Source organism: Lepidothrix coronata, unplaced genomic scaffold (genome assembly GCF_001604755.1).
Source record: "Lepidothrix coronata isolate B3197 unplaced genomic scaffold, Lepidothrix_coronata-1.0 Scaffold165, whole genome shotgun sequence".
In the NCBI taxonomy this organism is placed as follows: Eukaryota; Metazoa; Chordata; class Aves; order Passeriformes; family Pipridae; genus Lepidothrix; species Lepidothrix coronata.
Genome location: NW_016690345.1, coordinates 1006784 through 1023620, shown reverse-complemented (window position 1 = coordinate 1023620; position 16837 = coordinate 1006784). Strand labels below are relative to the sequence as shown.

Genomic DNA, 16837 nt, shown 5'->3' with positions numbered 1-16837 from the left:
ACCTAGGAAGCCTAGAGACACCTCAACAGCTAACCTGTTCCAGATCAGAACATCCCTGCTATTTACCAATTTGTTTCAAAGAGGAACAGCACAAAAATCTCTGCTCTGCCCCGAGGAGCAGAATAAAGGTCACACCTTCTACTGTTTTCCCACTGATAATCCAAGCAATCTTTCCTGTCCAATTTGCAATCAGCACTCAGAAATCCTGCGGTTTAAAAGCACGACTTGGCACAACACAGCACACCCACATTACACAAGAGGAGATACAAAATCACAGGGGCTCTGTGGAGACACAGGGCCCCATAAAATATGCAGGCTGGTCTCTGCAACACAGGATGCAAGTGTTGCACCCATCTCCCAACAACTCACCATACACCCTGGTCCACGGGTGGAGAACAGGGTCTGCAGTATAGTTGTTAATCTAGGGGAAATCAAAAAACAACTCCAGAAGAGGGCAAGATTTAAACAGGAGAATCAAAGAGTTTTAAATCAAAGTGGTGAATGTGTCAACTCCCATGTAAAGAGTCCACTGGCACATACTGGAGACACTACAAAACTAGGTAGAATATTTGTGGAAGAAATCAATCAGAGCTGAAGAAAGTAGCCTTTCTAGAAATGCAAGCACTGACATTTTACAGGCTGCTTCTCAGGATTTCACCGCTAAAATATTTTCTTCCATCTGCCTGGAGAACAGACCCAGAGCAATGCAATCAGATCAGGTCCCAAGCCCTTTCATTAGCCCAGCATCACCTTTGCTGATCCCCTGCTCAAAGGGGCCTATTTTCAGACTCATAAGGTAGATGACGGACTCCTGAGATCTGCTGCCTGTGTGAAAGTTGGTATGAAAAACACACTGTGGGCTAACATCTCCTGAGAATCCCCTCATTATGTCTGCACCTGCAATTGCAAAACTCAGACTTTCACCCCATTTCCCCATGTCTTTGTACACATGCTACTGCTGTACTTATATCTGAATCTCAACTTCCAACTGCTGTATAAAGCTATTTAGGAAGCTAATGCTGCTTCCTAATCAAGGCAGACAAGGTCTAATAGAGGCAGGGCAGTGTCCACTCTGCACCCTTACAGAGAAGAATGCACTGATCGCTCCTTAACCTCACAGCAAGGGATCAGCTGCACTGACCTGGCTGCAGTGTTGGGTCACATTGCCCTCTCTGTTACAAGGCTCTGCAAAATGCCACCCCCTCTGTCTCCAAAGGGCTCTGTGCAAGGGGGAAACACATGATTTCCAGACAGGTCAGCAATATTTCCAGACCTGTAAGGCTAAGCTTAGCTCAAAGTCTCTAACTTTAAAACTGAAAAATACCACACTTCTTTTAAGCTTTTTTAAAACTTCTGGACCAGCTCTCAGTCACTCCACTTAGTCTAAATGTCCTTCTCTTTTTTTTTTCCCACTTAGAAGAGCAAGTTTTACCCACAAAGTCATGCACTTTAAAAATGCCCTGAAACTACAAATCACAGTTGCCGTGCCCAGACACATGATTCATAACCACAATAAAGTTGTCTGAGGCTTGCCTACTCTCTTCTGCATTGACACTAATTCTAAAGATTAAAATTTAATCTTTTATTTTAATAAAAGCAATCTGCATTGCAGATTGCTTCTCCTGCAAATATACTCTGTAACCTTCAAGGAACCTGGGTAACCTTCAGCTTCATTCCTTACCTGCCCAAAGAGATTACGTTTTGAAAACGACTGCATCAGGTCTGTGATCAGTCCAATGAATACTGCTCCCACAGAGGAGCAGTATTCTAAATTCATCTTCTCATGGGAATACAGGAAATGGACATTTGTTTTTATCCTCTTAATGGAAGGTTTTTCTTCAGTACAGTAGCCAAGAAAATGCAGAGCTGCTTCAGCTGAGATGCAGCAGAACACACTTTCTTCACCTTTTTTCTTTCAAATGATTGTGGTTACCCCAAAGAACACAGTGAAAGAAGTAATATTTTCCCACAGGCACAAATAGCCTACAGGATTTCTCTGAACTGCAAATTACTCTAGTCTTTGTTAACGATTAGCAGTGCTGTAAGAACGCACCAAACACTTCAAAATCAGCTCTAGATTATGTTCTGAAATACCCTTTACCCAAAAGGTGCTCTCTCCCATACTGCACTTGTGAAAACAGAATCACTTTTGTCTATTCACTAAGAGACTAGAAAACCATTTAAAAAAGGGAGGGAATTGCCCATGACAGGCACTAACAAACAAGCCAAGTTCTTGTGCTACAATACCTTTGTGAGACTTGTTTCTTCCATCTCACACAGTGACAGATGAACACTGAAAGCAATTTTACATCTTGTTCTGTCAGCACATGAGACACTTAATAAATCCTATGATGTAGAAAACACCCAGAAGGCCTTTTTCTATTTCTTTTGGTTGTATAATTACATGCCATACTTACCACACTCATGCTACTTCCCACTTTGCCCTTGAAGAAATAATAGGCAAACAACGCGAAAAAAACACAAAAGATACCAGGGGAAAACCTAATTGCTACGTTTTGTGTAAATATAGGACATCTTTCAGGTGTCTGTCTGGCTTACACAGGACCTGGTGCTATTCCTTCCAGAATGGCTTGATTTAAGTAATTCATTTTCTTAAATGGTTTAATTGCATAACACTGTGAGACACCTGACAGCAGGCAAAAAGCAGCAACAGCAGCAGGTGCTGCACTGATCTCAGGCATGATCCCAAGGAATACTGCTCACGGCCTCCGACCGTTTTCCCAGCCCCGGTACCTCCTTCTCTGCCGTGCACAAAAAGCCCTTTCTTTCCATCCCTAGAAAGGGCCTGCCATGGGATGGCAGCCTGGCCCTTCTGCTGCCCACAGAGCACTCCAGAGTGCCTGGGAAGACAACACAAAGATGCCAGATTCTGCTGGCAAAGCGTCTAATGGAATTGGGAAGGCCAAATGTGACACAGGGAATTCAGTAATGCCATGGAATGCAAGCAGAAATCATGGAGTCATACAGCTGTGTGATGTCTTCCCAAACATTAGCACTGAATCAAAGCTGAGGTTCCTCAAAGCTGAGTCCCTGCACTGCTACTATAGCTAGCTATTGTTTTAAATTTGGTAGGCATTACAGTCTCAGACAATTGGACTGGCCTGACCAAAAGGAAAGTGAACCCTCTACCATGTGCCCACTGTTACTGCCGGGCTCCAAGACCAGCAGTAATGACAAGAGCATAAAGGCTTTCCTGTTGCTATGCTACAGATGTTGCTTGGTATCTTCCAAGTGCATTTCTGAGAGCCTGGTTTTTGCAGGCTGTTACAAATTCATGTGGGTGCAAGTCTGTTGAAATCAATGGACCCATAACAATTTCAGGGATAAAAAAAGCATCTGGGCATGATGCTTCAAGCATTCTAGCACAAACACAACATGCACAATTGCATTCTGACACAAAGAGCTTGAGTACAGCAATCTTTAGTTTCAGCTCTTGCTTATTATGAAAATACATAATTGTCAATATGAAACACTAGCAGAACCGGTCAGAATTATATCTAAAACTCCAAGCTGTCTAGCTCAACTCCCACAGCTCACATACGAAACTTGCCTTTGTATTTACCTGAAAAAAGCATCAGCTTTTCATCCAAAGCAATAGTTTTCTACTTGACAGGTTGGGATCCATATTTTCTCCTTCTGAGCACGTCTCAGACGTGTTCACCCCTGCTCTAATTAGAAACAAAATACAGGTTTATTCCGATATCTGCCCATACCGTTATTGTTTGCACCATGAAGCTATTTCTTAGTTGTTGGATTAGGATAAGCTGCTAATTAAGACGTACAGCAGAAACAGGCACTTTGATGGAAGAGGCAACAAAGCACTGCATGGGGCTCAGCATACTGATATCTGATCCCAGCTGGGCCACAGACCTGTGTGCTGCCTGCAGATAATATTGTCTCGAGATGTGCCTCATGCAAACTGGAGACACTAATGATCCCTTTGTACTTCAGGACTGGACATCCAAGAAAGCTTCTCCTTCACTCTCCGGCTGCTCCAGCTCTGGAACAAAACACCTTCACAAAATAATAAGATGTCATTTTTTTGGCTCCTAAACTTTGCCCCCTTGTCACAAGGTGGGCAAAGATGCAGGGCTGTACACTGCTGGGGAACAGGGGCTTCCCTCTATCCACAGTCTTGTATGAGTTCAAACATATCTGTGACTCCTGCATCTTTACATTCACCTCCCATCCCACCTCCACAGGAAGAATTTTTGTGCAGGCACTATCCCCTGACTAGTGTTTTCCAAACCAGTCCCAGATCCAAAAGGCTGTCTCAAATGTAGACGTTCAACCACACAGAGCCTCACCCCCTACCTGGCTCCTATCCCCCACTGCACATATTCCCATTATCTTTTCTACAGGAAGATCATTATTTAGTTCAGCAGGTACTTCAAGGGAAAAAGAAAATTTAACAGAAGCTTATAAAGCTCTGAATTGCAAATGCACCATTGTGATGGACTGGATCTTCTCTGTCTCTAAGTTTTTGACTCAAATAGTTGGAAAGAGCAATCTGAGTGTGGCAGCTCAGCCAAGAGCACATGAATCAGTTGAACTCTTGCCTACAATTCTGTGCCACAGCCAAGTCTCTCCTAGGACAGCACTTAAAAAGTGAGGATTGAGGTTTTCACATTTTCAGCCACACAATTCCACACAATTCCCCTTGACTCTTATTCAGAAGAGGGGCCTTTGGAGGCCTCAGCTCAAAGCAACCACCACTACAGCATCGAAGTGTGAGAAAAGTGCATTTATGTCAGTGTCCAGCAATGCAGAGAGCCATGTTTTACAGCATTTGGATTACAAACTCATGAGATGGAGAACAACAGCACAGCATAAACAGCCCCCTGTGCCAACAGTGGCTAAATATGGACTACTAAAAGATTATTCTCCTCTTTTTTGGTCAGGGTACCATTCATGCCCAGCTCTCTCAACTCCTATGCTAACATTTCCCATACTGAATCAAACTGCATTCCTAGAAGCACAGAGATGACAGGATTTCACAGAATCACAGAATATGCTGACTTGGAAGGGACCCACAAGGATCATCAAGTCCAACCCTCAGCCCTGCCCAGGACCAGCCCCAAGAGTCACACCCTGTGCCTGAGAGTGTCATCCAAATGCTTCTTGAACTCTGTCAGACTTGGTGCTGTGACCACTGCCCTGGGGAGCCTCTTCCTGTGCCCAACCACCCTCTGGGGGAAGAACTTCTTTCCATTATCCAACCTAAACCTCCCCTGACACAATTTCAGGCCATTCCCTCGGGTTCTGTACTGGTCACCACAGAGCAGAGATCAGGGTCTGCCCCTCCTCTTCCCCTCACAAGGAAGTTGTAACTGCAGTGAGGTCTCCCCTCAGTCTCCTCTTCTCCAGGCTGAACAGACCAAGTGCCCTCAGCCACTCCTTACATGGCTTCCTCTCAAGGTCCATCACCATCTTCACTGCCCTCCTTTGGATGCTCTCTAATGGCTTAACATCTTTTTTATATTTCAGTGCCCAAAAGTGCCACAATATTCCAGGTGAGGCCGCCCCAGGTCAGAGCAGAGCAGGACAATCCCCTCCCTCGACCGGCTGGCAATGCTTTGCCTGATGCCCCCCAGGACATGGTTGGCCCTCCTGGCTGCCAGGGCACTGTTGACTCATGGCCAACTGGCCATCGACCAGGACCCCCAGGTCCCTTTCCTTGGCACTGCTTTCCAGCACCTCATTCCCCAGTCTGTCCATACATCAGAGGTTGCCCCATCCAGATGCAGAATCTGGCCCTTCCCCTTGTTGAACTTCCCATGGTTGGTGATTGCCCAGCCCTCTAATTTGTTGAGGTCTCTCTGCAGGGCCTCCCTGCCTTCGAGGGAGTCAACAGCTCCTCCCAGTTTTGTGTCATCTGCAAACTTGCTCAGTGTCCCTTCCAGTCCTGCATCCAAGTCATTTGTGAGATGTTGAAGAGGTCACTCCCAGCACTGCCTCCTCCTTGTCCGATTGGCTGCCGAGGGATTCTGGGCTGCTTGGGTGGTCCTGGACTCAGGAATCCCCCTGTACAGACAGCTCCCACTCCCTGGACCTCCCCTCACTCACGGCTGCCTGAGCCTCAGTGACCAAGGTTTTGTGTAGGTCTCACACCAGCCTTAACAGCCTAGGAACTACAAACCTGACAAAGTTATTTCAGCTACACACAAATAACCAGAGGAGATGTAACAGAAGATGTATGATTTTTGTGTTCTTAAAAGTGTTAAGTGTTTCATTCATACAGTAAAATAAGCAGATGATTATAACAGTAAAAAGGAAAATCAGTTCCAAGCAAAACCAGTGGGGTTTCACATGAAAGTTTTAAAATTAGTAACTCCTGTTTTTATACACTGCTCAGACAAATGAACTGAATGCAACAATCCACCTTTCAAAGCCTGAAATATCAAGAATTTGGTGAATAGTTTCCATTAATCCTATATGCTTCCAAGCTGAGAAGCACCACTAAAGGAGATACTGCAATGCCTTTAGATAATGAGGCATGTTTATGCCTGCAGCAGCTAAGAGCTGGAAGAAAAATAACCAATTCTTCCTATGACTGTAACCTGTTTTCCCTTTTCTCTTACAGACCTGTCCACATGGAAAATCTGACATTCCCTTTAGGCAGAGCTTCAGTGAGTTCACACTGCCCTATCAGATCAAATTGCTTTAACCCTGGTTCTGTTGTTCCTGGCAACAGTGGGAAGAAAGCCATAAGTGACTTTATGGAAGAAAGGAGACTTTTGGCCTATCACCTGTTAAGTGGTAATGCCTCCAGAAACCTCCAAGGACATAAGAAATGGAGATAAAAATCTATGAACAGGATATGAGTTGGGACTGTAAGTAACAGAAAAGCTTCTAATTTTGAGTGCTACACACTGAAATGCTTTCTCCCCACCAATAACACAAGATATTCAAGATGTAAAGGCACTGCAGCCAGTATTTTCAAAGGCTGTCCATGAAGCAAACCTTGCATGTAAAGATAACATCTCCTAAACCTGGGGGGACAGAGAGAAAAAACACACACCAAGAAAAGCTTTCAGGAATAGAAACTTTCATCCAGGTCTTCACCACTCACCTGCAAACTTACCTATTTTTCCTGCTGTATCAGATAATCTCATAAAACATATTCTTTGTCTCCAAAGAGACTTATCTTACTTAAGTTGAACTTTTCAGGTTAGAAATAAAGGGCATAACATCGCTGCTTTAACACTGTCTCAGAAGACATCACTGCTGCACATCACAAAGAAAGGGTCTGGCTCCTACTCCCATTGAAGTCAAGAGCAAAACTCCTACTCGTTGTCGTGGAGAAGGATCTAATCAAAATTGTTATTATCCTTTTGCCTTCCAGCCTCTTGGTACGGTATGCAGGAGGCAATAAGGATTATGTTTTTAACCCACTGAATTACTAAAATATGGTTAAAAATAAAAAAGAGTATTTTAAGAGACTATTGGAGGGTATAGCAACTTATTCCACATAAATTAATGGCATCTCAGAATGTTTGAAGACTGAGCATTAAGTAGAAGTAGACGCTTGCAGTTCTACAATATGTTGTTTCCTTTTAAAAAAAAGTTGTATACGACCTGTTCCTTCCATTTGTCTTTTTTTTTTTTTCAAAGACACTGCTGGCAATGGAATTAGTCATTCAAAGACATCCCACAAACATTTACACTCGGGAGCTGCTGGTGTCAATAAGAGCAGCTTCCTCAGATACTTCCTCAATAAAGACTTTGCTGGCCCTGCCTCTGGGTTTCACATCTGGTATTTGGTAGAACATTAATTCAGGCATTTGCTCAGAAAACCAACGTTTTTTTAACTCTGCATCTTTATACATTATCTATAATCTCAGAGAATGAAAAATAAAGTGGCCCTTAAAAGAGCACCTATTTCTGTGTATTCATAATCTCAGGCTTTGATTTATTTGAGCAAGTGGGGTTTGGACGTGTAGCCCAAATGTCCAGATGCACCTGAGAGAGAACTAAATCAACAACCCAATTTTGCTGCTGTGCAATTTTGGCACACTTGTGCTGACTTCAGCAGAGCCAGACCAATGACAGATGTGGTCCGTTAGACTCACCAGGGCCAGCAGAGCTGATCAGAGCCACGTGGGTGCCAGCTGGTTTGTCTGCACCTCTGGAGAAGATACCACGGCCACCAGCTTCATTCAGCATCTCCTGCTGTACTTCCTCCCTAACACAGGACTTAGGGCAGACGGGCTTCCCTAGTCCCCACCCACCTCTTCTGGGAGGAAGAAGTCATGCCAGCACCCTTCCTGCTTTTCCACATATGAACAGAGGGAGCATCGCACAGGCCTGCAAGGTGCATTGTCAGTCCATAAGCCAGGGCTGGGTCATGTCACAGTTTAATGGCCTCCATCCTGAAGTGCTGGATGCAGCCCAGGACATGTATTTTTCTAACTCTTCAGCACAGTGGCCAGACTGCAGCCCTCCCACTGCCCAGGGCGAACAGGATTGCCCACTGAGTGTGCAAGGCAGTGCGCTGCACATCCTGAGAGAGCACCTGCTGGAGACAAACACCACAGGAGAACTCTGGATGGAGAAACTCTCCCTCTCACTGCCCCACACGCTGGAGGGCTCCTTCTTACAAGCGGAGAACTTGAAACACCAATACGAGGAGCACTTCCCGTCAACTGGAATGTTAGTGGGTTTTTTGGGGTAACCTCAAGTTACTTATAACTTCAACATGAACAGCCAAGGCTTAGTCTAAATAGCTTCTGCTTCACATGACTCTCTCCCTGGTATTTAAGAGCCCTCAGTATCAAATCAAAGGATGTTGGATGTGATGTCAACAGGAGACCAAGTCTGGCTTTCTCTTTTATTTTAGCACAAAGAGAAGAATATCATACAGAAAACCTGTTACAGAGAAATGAGTGGGCCTACGGATAATATCATTGTTGTTTGGCCATTTGGACAGTCCTCACTGCCCCATACCACATCTGGGGTACTGCTCTCCTCAAGGAACCTCTGCTGTGGGAGCTCTGTGCACTGTTGAATCCCTCTGCACTTGCTGTTCCAGGCAGTGGAGTAAGAGAGAATGGTAATGGTGTGTATATGTGAGCAGCGCCGCAAAACAACCTGAGCCACGCAATCTGACACTGGGAACTAGAGAACCAGGACACCCTGGTGCAATGACACTTGGATTTCTCCAAGAGATCAGGTGCCTTACTACAATTGTTTATTTTCTGGGGTGCAGCAGATCACTTTTACAAGAGAAACAGACCAAAAGAGCTGCAATTTTAAAGATGGAAGCACAAAAGACTCCACTGTGTAAATGGTGATCACAGTTCTTTTACCTTTTAATTATGTAAATGAAAATGCTCAGCTAGTTTTGTCTGTTTATGGGGCTTCTAAAAACACCAGCTCACATTTGACAGAGAAAAGACGTGTCCAAAAACCAAAAGCTTTTTTTAGATTCAACGGAAAGAAAGGTTCTTCAGACAATGGCTCAACCACATGTGACCCTCACAGCCCTCCTGAGATGCTCATCTACAGTCTCTGCTCTCTGCAGGAGGAGAGCAAGGTGTGCACACTGCCTGCAAGCAGTAATGACACACGAGGGTCTAATGTTAGTTAGGCAATGCAGGTCTTTGGGTTTCTGATAAAATTCTCTCCATTATTTTGTTCATGCCACATGGAAATTCACTATGAATTAGTACAGGCTTGGGAACCATTACATAAACTCATGCTGTTCCAGTAAAATATTCTGATAAGATGTAAAACCATCTTTTTGTTGCATTTTTTCCCCCCAGCTTCTCAGTAAAACACAACGGTTGTGCTTACATTTGATACTTTCTTTTGAGGATTTAGTTTGAATTGCCCTGCAACTGGGAAAAATTAGGTAACGTTTAGGTTCAACACATGCCTGAGCTTGCAGAGACGAGCCTGAGACAAACAGTCTCATTCCTTTGTGCAAGATACCACAACTGCTGTGGGATGAGCAAGGATGTGATTCGGGGTAGTCCAGAAAGTGATGCAACAGAGAGACCAATAAATGGGTGAAGAGCTTTTCTGTGACTTGTGTACAAGGCTAAGAGAGGGTTATAAGGAAGACTATCAAGATAAAAAGGAGAGCTGACCATGATCTGGATGTGCCCTTAGAGTCACGTGGAGAAGATGGAAAGAGAACAGAAGAACAAGAACTATTAAAATTCAAAAGGTTGGAGATATTTATTCAGCCTTGGTCCAGGACTGCTCCTGCAGCCTGTACTGTAAGTCTGATCAGCTTACTAAAATGACATTTAGACAACCATTATGTATTGCAAGAAGGTATTCTGTTCTCCATTTATGCAAGAATACAACTTCTAGTGATAAACTGTGAGCAGCTCAAAGGCAGCTGAAAGTACCAATATTCCGAGTACTGAGAGAATTTGATTACTACTTATTTCTAAGGGCAGGCAGGACCTTACCTACTCCTTTCAGCCTGCAGCTCACAGCCTGCACTGAATTTCCCAGTTACACTGCTGTGATGAGCTCTTGGTAAGAACAGACAGCACACTCAACATCTGCCGCCAAGACTATTTAAGCTCAGACTGGCACCAGTGAATTAAAGTGCAAAATCAACTCCCCTCAACTTCCCTGTTGTTCTTTGCAAAGAGCACCCACCAAACAGCTTTGTCTACACTTTTAGCTCAGATCCCTAAATCACTCCTTCCCATTAAAGTTATTGGATTTGGCCTCATTACAGCTTTGAAAGACCTGTCTCTTCCTGACCATTTAACTTTTTGCCTAATGAATCACATTCAATGGCATGCAGAGGCTGACAAGGAGCAGCTAAAAGAAGCACCCTGTACTCACTGAAACCAAAGCTAGACCTTTTCTCACTGGACATGTATTAATACCAAGAGCAGGGCCCCTGGCAGCTTCCATTCAAGAATGATGACAACTGGAGTCTTGCGGATAAAAATATTCACACCTCGTCTGTTTCTTTCCCTGCCTTCCACAAGTACACACGAGACAAGGCTTACATGATTATTGGAATTCTTTTTAACATCTTGGGAAATACAAGCATTACATCTGCACTGCAGCCTGACACAGTTATAACACAGCATTTCAGAGCTGGTGACAAAATGTACTCTGAAATACTCAGCAGAGAGACTGCTGCTCTCCACAATGAAATACTGCTTACTCCTGCTGTGGACATGTACTCCAGAAAGACTTACATCTTCACACAAAGATAAAAAGAGCTATGACCTCCAAGAGAAAAATGAGAGGCTGCAGTAAGAGCAGCAACGTTGTGGCCAAAAGAAACTGCCCCCAGCACACAGATACAGACAACACGTCCCAGTTTTTACTCCATTCTCCACCCTAGAAAAGAAGACAGACAAGAACCAACTACATAAAAGAAAAAAAAACAAACCTCAGAACAAAATCTTACTTCATCATGACTGTGCAGTGTCACTAGACAATAACCACTGGATAAAGCAGAAGTGTTATTTACCAGCTCTTTTTGCACTGTTTTTCACTTGAGCTGTTCAGATAACCAAAAGCTGTCTGCACCCATTACACAAACACCCTCCTCTGAACAGATAATGCCAGGGTGCAAGTGGCAGATCCAGGGATCAGCATTTCTTTGCATCTGTGCTGCATATTCACATATTCCATAAACAACCTCAATAAAACATTTCAACAAAAGAGAGCAACAAATCCTCAAGCAAGGTGAGCATGTGGTGACTGACAGACAAGTAATCAGCACATGTTGCAGAGAACATTCTTGGCAACCGTGAACCCTAAATTTGAAGCGTGAGAAGAAAAAACTGCCACGTCGTAGATTCAACTTGCAGTGCCTGTACTCAGCAGCTTTTGGAGAGCTCAGCTCGCAATGCCAATCGGGTATTTCCCACAGAAAACAAGACACCTGCACAAAAACATTGGCAGAAAACCCAACGCATTTTTATTTTCACTTAAGTTTCTACCTCTGTGCCTCCATTGTATGGCCCAGAAAATGTACGTATTCTCTTTGTTTAAAACACCATCAAAATACATAACCCATGTACACATGCAGACATAGGAGGAGTCCTGTCAAACTATCTGGGTTTGTTTGAACAAGCCCCAGGATTCATTAGGCAATCCATCCAAGTAAAGTCAAGATGCACAGCATTTCCAGAGCCCTGGCATGACTGATACAAGACCAATGAAAACAGAAGACCCACCTTGCAGTGTCCTTGTCACGCTGTCAGTCACAGGATACTTTATTTCAGGTTTTCACAATCTGAAACAAAACAAAAGCTCTCAGTTAGTGCCAGCTATTAAAGTGAAAAGGCTTTCATTTTACTAAATTAATTAAAAATCCATGAATTGCAATGTGATTAACAAAATGCTTTCCTTCCCTGCGATTAGTAATATGTGCAAAGTTATACCAAACTCTCCTTTCAAGTGACTAGAATCTTTCTTGCCATCATAGCTCATATCCCATCTTATGCGTCAGCCCATGTCTTACTGAAGAGCATGGGTCTTCAGAATGCCTGTTCTCATGAAGTGGATATCCACAGAAAAGCTGACTGCACTGAAGCACAGGCTACCCTGATGGTATCTGTCAGGATCAGAGTTTCACAGAAACAATTAAACCCTTTCCTTTACAGAAAGAAGATGACCTGTAGGCAAAAGACCTTTCATATATCTAGATTCACTGGGAATAATTTGCCAAAAATTACAAAATATGGTAACAGCAACAACCAAAAGCACAAGGAGTCAGCAAAAACGAGGATAGTATGACTTAATTTACCAAAAGTTTCCTTGTTTCCAGGAATCCCACAGTTACACTACACAGTAAAAAATGATGTGCTAACAAGCTGCAGACCAGACTGATGGGACCTATAAACTGAAAATCAGGTAATGCAGTATCATGTACCACAGAAAAGCTGCAACAGGGAAGTGATACTGAGTAGTCAGAGGAGAATTCTCTGGTGCTCCAGCTGTTTTACTGCAGGACCTGGGGCAAGTCCTTAACTACTTTGTGCTCGAGTTACTAACCACACCTTACAATGAGTATAATATCATCACAACAGCATAAATGAGGATTAATTACTGCTTTGCAAATCCTGGGAAAGGCCGGGCAAGGGAGAAGCACCTATAAAGTACAAATCATCAGCATTTACAAATTGCACTGAATTGCCCAAGAAGGAGGGAGGACAGAATTCCCTTCCCAGCTTCAAGCCAACAGCCAGCAAATGGACCATTTTCCAATCTATCATCCTTAATCAGCATAAACCCACTCTCAGAATTAATTTCTGCCAGAATGTGAGTGACAAAACTCACAGCTCAACAAAGCTATTTAAGACATTCATTGCTTGACAAGGGAAGGATGGGGAGAAGATAAATGCTAGCAGGAATACTCTGTAGTTTTAGTGAACTTTGCTATGTCTCACAGTATCCATGAGCATAGGGGTTGTCACTGAAAGCAATGGGAGTCTGATTTTATACAACTTACACATGAAGCATTTTATTTCACAGAAAGGTAGAGAAAGGCAGATTTAGTGTCTTGACAAAGTTAACAGGAAGCAGTGGCTGAACCATGAGCAAAAAGCAAGGACCCCATCCCTACCTTCTGCTTTTAAGCATGGGGCAACTTGTTGAAAGCACAGAAAGACTTAAGTCCCTATTGAACACTGTTGTCATAACTGAGGATAAAGATGGAGCCATAACCAGGAGAACTGCAGAAGAAAAGTCAAGCTCAACTATATCTTCTTTCCTTCCAATACCAGAAAATGAAAAGTCAGTTCTTACAATACACTGGCCAGGCGTGGTCCCTATTACCTTTGGTTAATTCCATATGTCTGAGAAGGAAATCAGCTCTAAGCTGGTTAGACTTGCTAAAGGAGATTTGTCTAAGGCCCCACCCCCAGGTACAGAGTCATGCACCAAAGATTCGTCATTCTTTAGGAAGATGCTACTTGTCCAGACACTCTTAGTGTCTTAGAACGAAGATTTGGGGAGGCTCTATCCACATTTGCTACAGGCACGCTGGTGGTTTTTGAGGCCAATACGTGACAGACATATCCGATTGCAAAAGGCACAGCAGAAAGACTCCTTAGATGGTGTATTCTGCAAGACACGGTTCTTTCTGCGTTGCCTTTTCTCCTCGAGAGTGATCCTGCGTGTGTTCTCGAAGGAGACAGCTGCGTTATAGATGGTTTGTCTCCAGGCCTCCCGACTGGAGGCAAGGCAGCTGGGGTTGATGGAATTCCACCTGAAGTCTGGAAACATGGGGGCCTTGCACTCCATACCAAATTTCAGACACTCTTAGTAATGGTCAGCAAAATACAACCATCTAACAGCTCATACATAATATTCCCCTCTTGAGCAAAACCCCATTCAGCACCTCCCAATCTCCAAGGAGCTCCCAGTCCATATCCAAAGCAAGAGATGAGTAGGGGCTGTACCAGCAGGATTCCTTTTCTCAAGCTTCTGATGAGCAAACAATGGACATGCACACAACGCTGGCACCTCCAGCAAGCAGAACTTCCAGCATCTTTACATCCTGGTCCACAACGTTTACTCTCTAGAGACTCCAGACTCATCCTGCTATCTTTGGGCATGCTAAAAGAGGAACAGACTCGTTGCTAGTAAGATAAAATGGCCATGAAACCCCAATCAGACAGCTATTTACTTTCCTGCTAGTTATGCTCAGTTAACTCTGCCTTAGGAACAGCAAGATTTTCCAAATAACAGCCCTGATTCATGCAGCCTGTGGTGAACATCCAGGACACATTTAGGAAAAGACTACTAATAAAGTACCATGCCAACTGTTTGACTCCGAGACAATGAGATTAGAACTGCTACATGTTGGCATTTTGACTTCTGAATACTTGCTGGCTAATAAAACCAGGAGCTGTCTTTAAAGCCTATACTGAACAAAATTATCTACCCCTTTCCTGAAACTACAGTGGCATTTGCTAACACCGACAGCTTTTATGTGAAGTCTGTGCTCCTGCAAGGAGTCTTACTGGCAGCTCTGGTCCTTCACTAGCTGCTTTCCAGTAACATCCAATAGGAAAATAAAGTTGCCCAGTATTTTCCATCTTTCAGCACACACCTACCCCAAGAGATGGGCATGTGCTATGAAGACAGCTGTGCCTATCCAAAATACTCGCTGGCACAGCTGGACACACCTTCCAACACCCTGGGTATGGTTCACTTCAGCAGATGGAGCTGGTTTGGCTAAAAGGGAGGAACTGTTTGGAAACCTGAAGGCGGGAGATAGATTGGGTAATGGCGATCATGAAATGACAACACCGACTATTCAAATATAAGGAATAAACAAGTAGAGCAGATGAAGGGTAGTGAATCTTGAAGGAAAAAAAGATTTTAAGCAACACCACACAGGTCAGCAGGGCTTTGTGGGAGGCCAAAGAAGTGCAGATAACCTACAAGTGCTGGAGATGGAATAAAGCTACAAACAAAAAGTAATCTATGGGAAAACAAAGCTGGGACATTTTTTTTTTTTTTTTTTTAAGAATAAAACAACAAAACCCAAAACAACCACACACTAATGAATGAAACCACTGACACTGTGAACTCACAGGAGATGAGGGAAGTCCTAATGCACTGCCTGGAGGCAAGCAGAGAACCACCAACCAGCATAAAAAGGAAGGAGGATGACAACCACACAGAGAACTAGAGACCTGTCAGGCTAACTCAGATTCCCAAAACAAATTGTGAATTAATTATAAATATCTGAAAGACAGTTAAATGACCAAAATCAGCAGATCTACTTCTGTAAAGGACCAACCAAGTCAAACTGGTCTGATCTAGTTTTCTGTTACAGTTTATCAAACACTGGAAAAGGACAAGGCATGCTTGCTGCACTCTCCAGGGGGTTGGATGAGTGCTCAGAGGGGTCAGCCTGAGGCTCACTTCTTTGCAATATTTTATGTGACTAACCACAAGAAAGCACTGATCTGACAGAGTTTACAAGTATTTCATTAGGTTCTAAGTCATCCAAAAATCAATGCCATGAAACTCACTGATTCAAAGTGCTACAGAGGCAGCAAAAATACTTCCACACAGAGCTTCATCCACCAACATCTTAGCTGAGTCCCCACAGGCTGAGCCCAGGTATACACCATTGCTGCAGTGCAAGCCCACATTCCTCTCTGCTGTGCTGACTCTTAGGTGGAGCAAGTCACACTCCACAGTAAAAGTAAAGTGAACAACTGGATATCCAGCTTCCACAGCAGTTTTCCAGAGCTCTTCTGTCAGAGCTATCAACTTCATACTATTAACTGTTGTCTGACACACAGACATGCCTTAGCAGAGGAGATAATCCTCCAAAGTATAAAGCCAGCAGTTGTTCAACATGTCTGAAAGACTTGCAAAGGAGATTTAGGTTCATCTAACTAAATTAGGAACCTTCTCAATCTGTACATTACCTTCACTGGCCAGTCAAAAAGAACCAGGTAAACAGGATGGAGGTATCTCAGGGAACCTGCCTCCACAACCAAGGTCTGCATTTTACCTCATGCAACATCTTCCAACCTTGTGCATTCACCTTTCTTTGATCTGCCCACTGCAGATTTTGGCTGTTCACCTGCCTGCATGTGATGAAGCTGAGCAGCAGGAGCTGTGGATGTACTCTGGGGCCTTGGCCCTGAACTAAGCTAACTCACATTTTGAACTGAGGTTCATATTTGAAGCCTACTGGTACAGCAGCCTGCTCATACAGTCTGTGTGGAAGAACAACAGAATAATCCTCCATTTTTTTAAAAAGTCAGGTTTTCCAAACCTCACTTCATCTCTAACTGGCCAAAGATCTTTCCTTATCTGCTGTGGTACTTTTGAAAGCCTCTCTTACCACACGTAGTGA

At 43.7% G+C, this 16837-nt stretch overlaps 1 protein-coding gene across 30 annotated transcripts in view; it reads right to left on the bottom strand.

Annotated features, from left to right (window-relative positions):
- MAP2 (microtubule associated protein 2) overlaps nt 1–16837 on the bottom strand; it is a 224041-nt gene that overhangs the window by 170086 nt on the left and 37118 nt on the right. For all 30 annotated transcript variants that reach the window (XM_017829599.1, XM_017829600.1, XM_017829566.1 and 27 more), the window contains one exon: nt 12186–12244. The gene's annotated coding sequence lies outside the window, so the exon portion shown is untranslated. The remainder of the gene's footprint in view (nt 1–12185; nt 12245–16837) is intronic.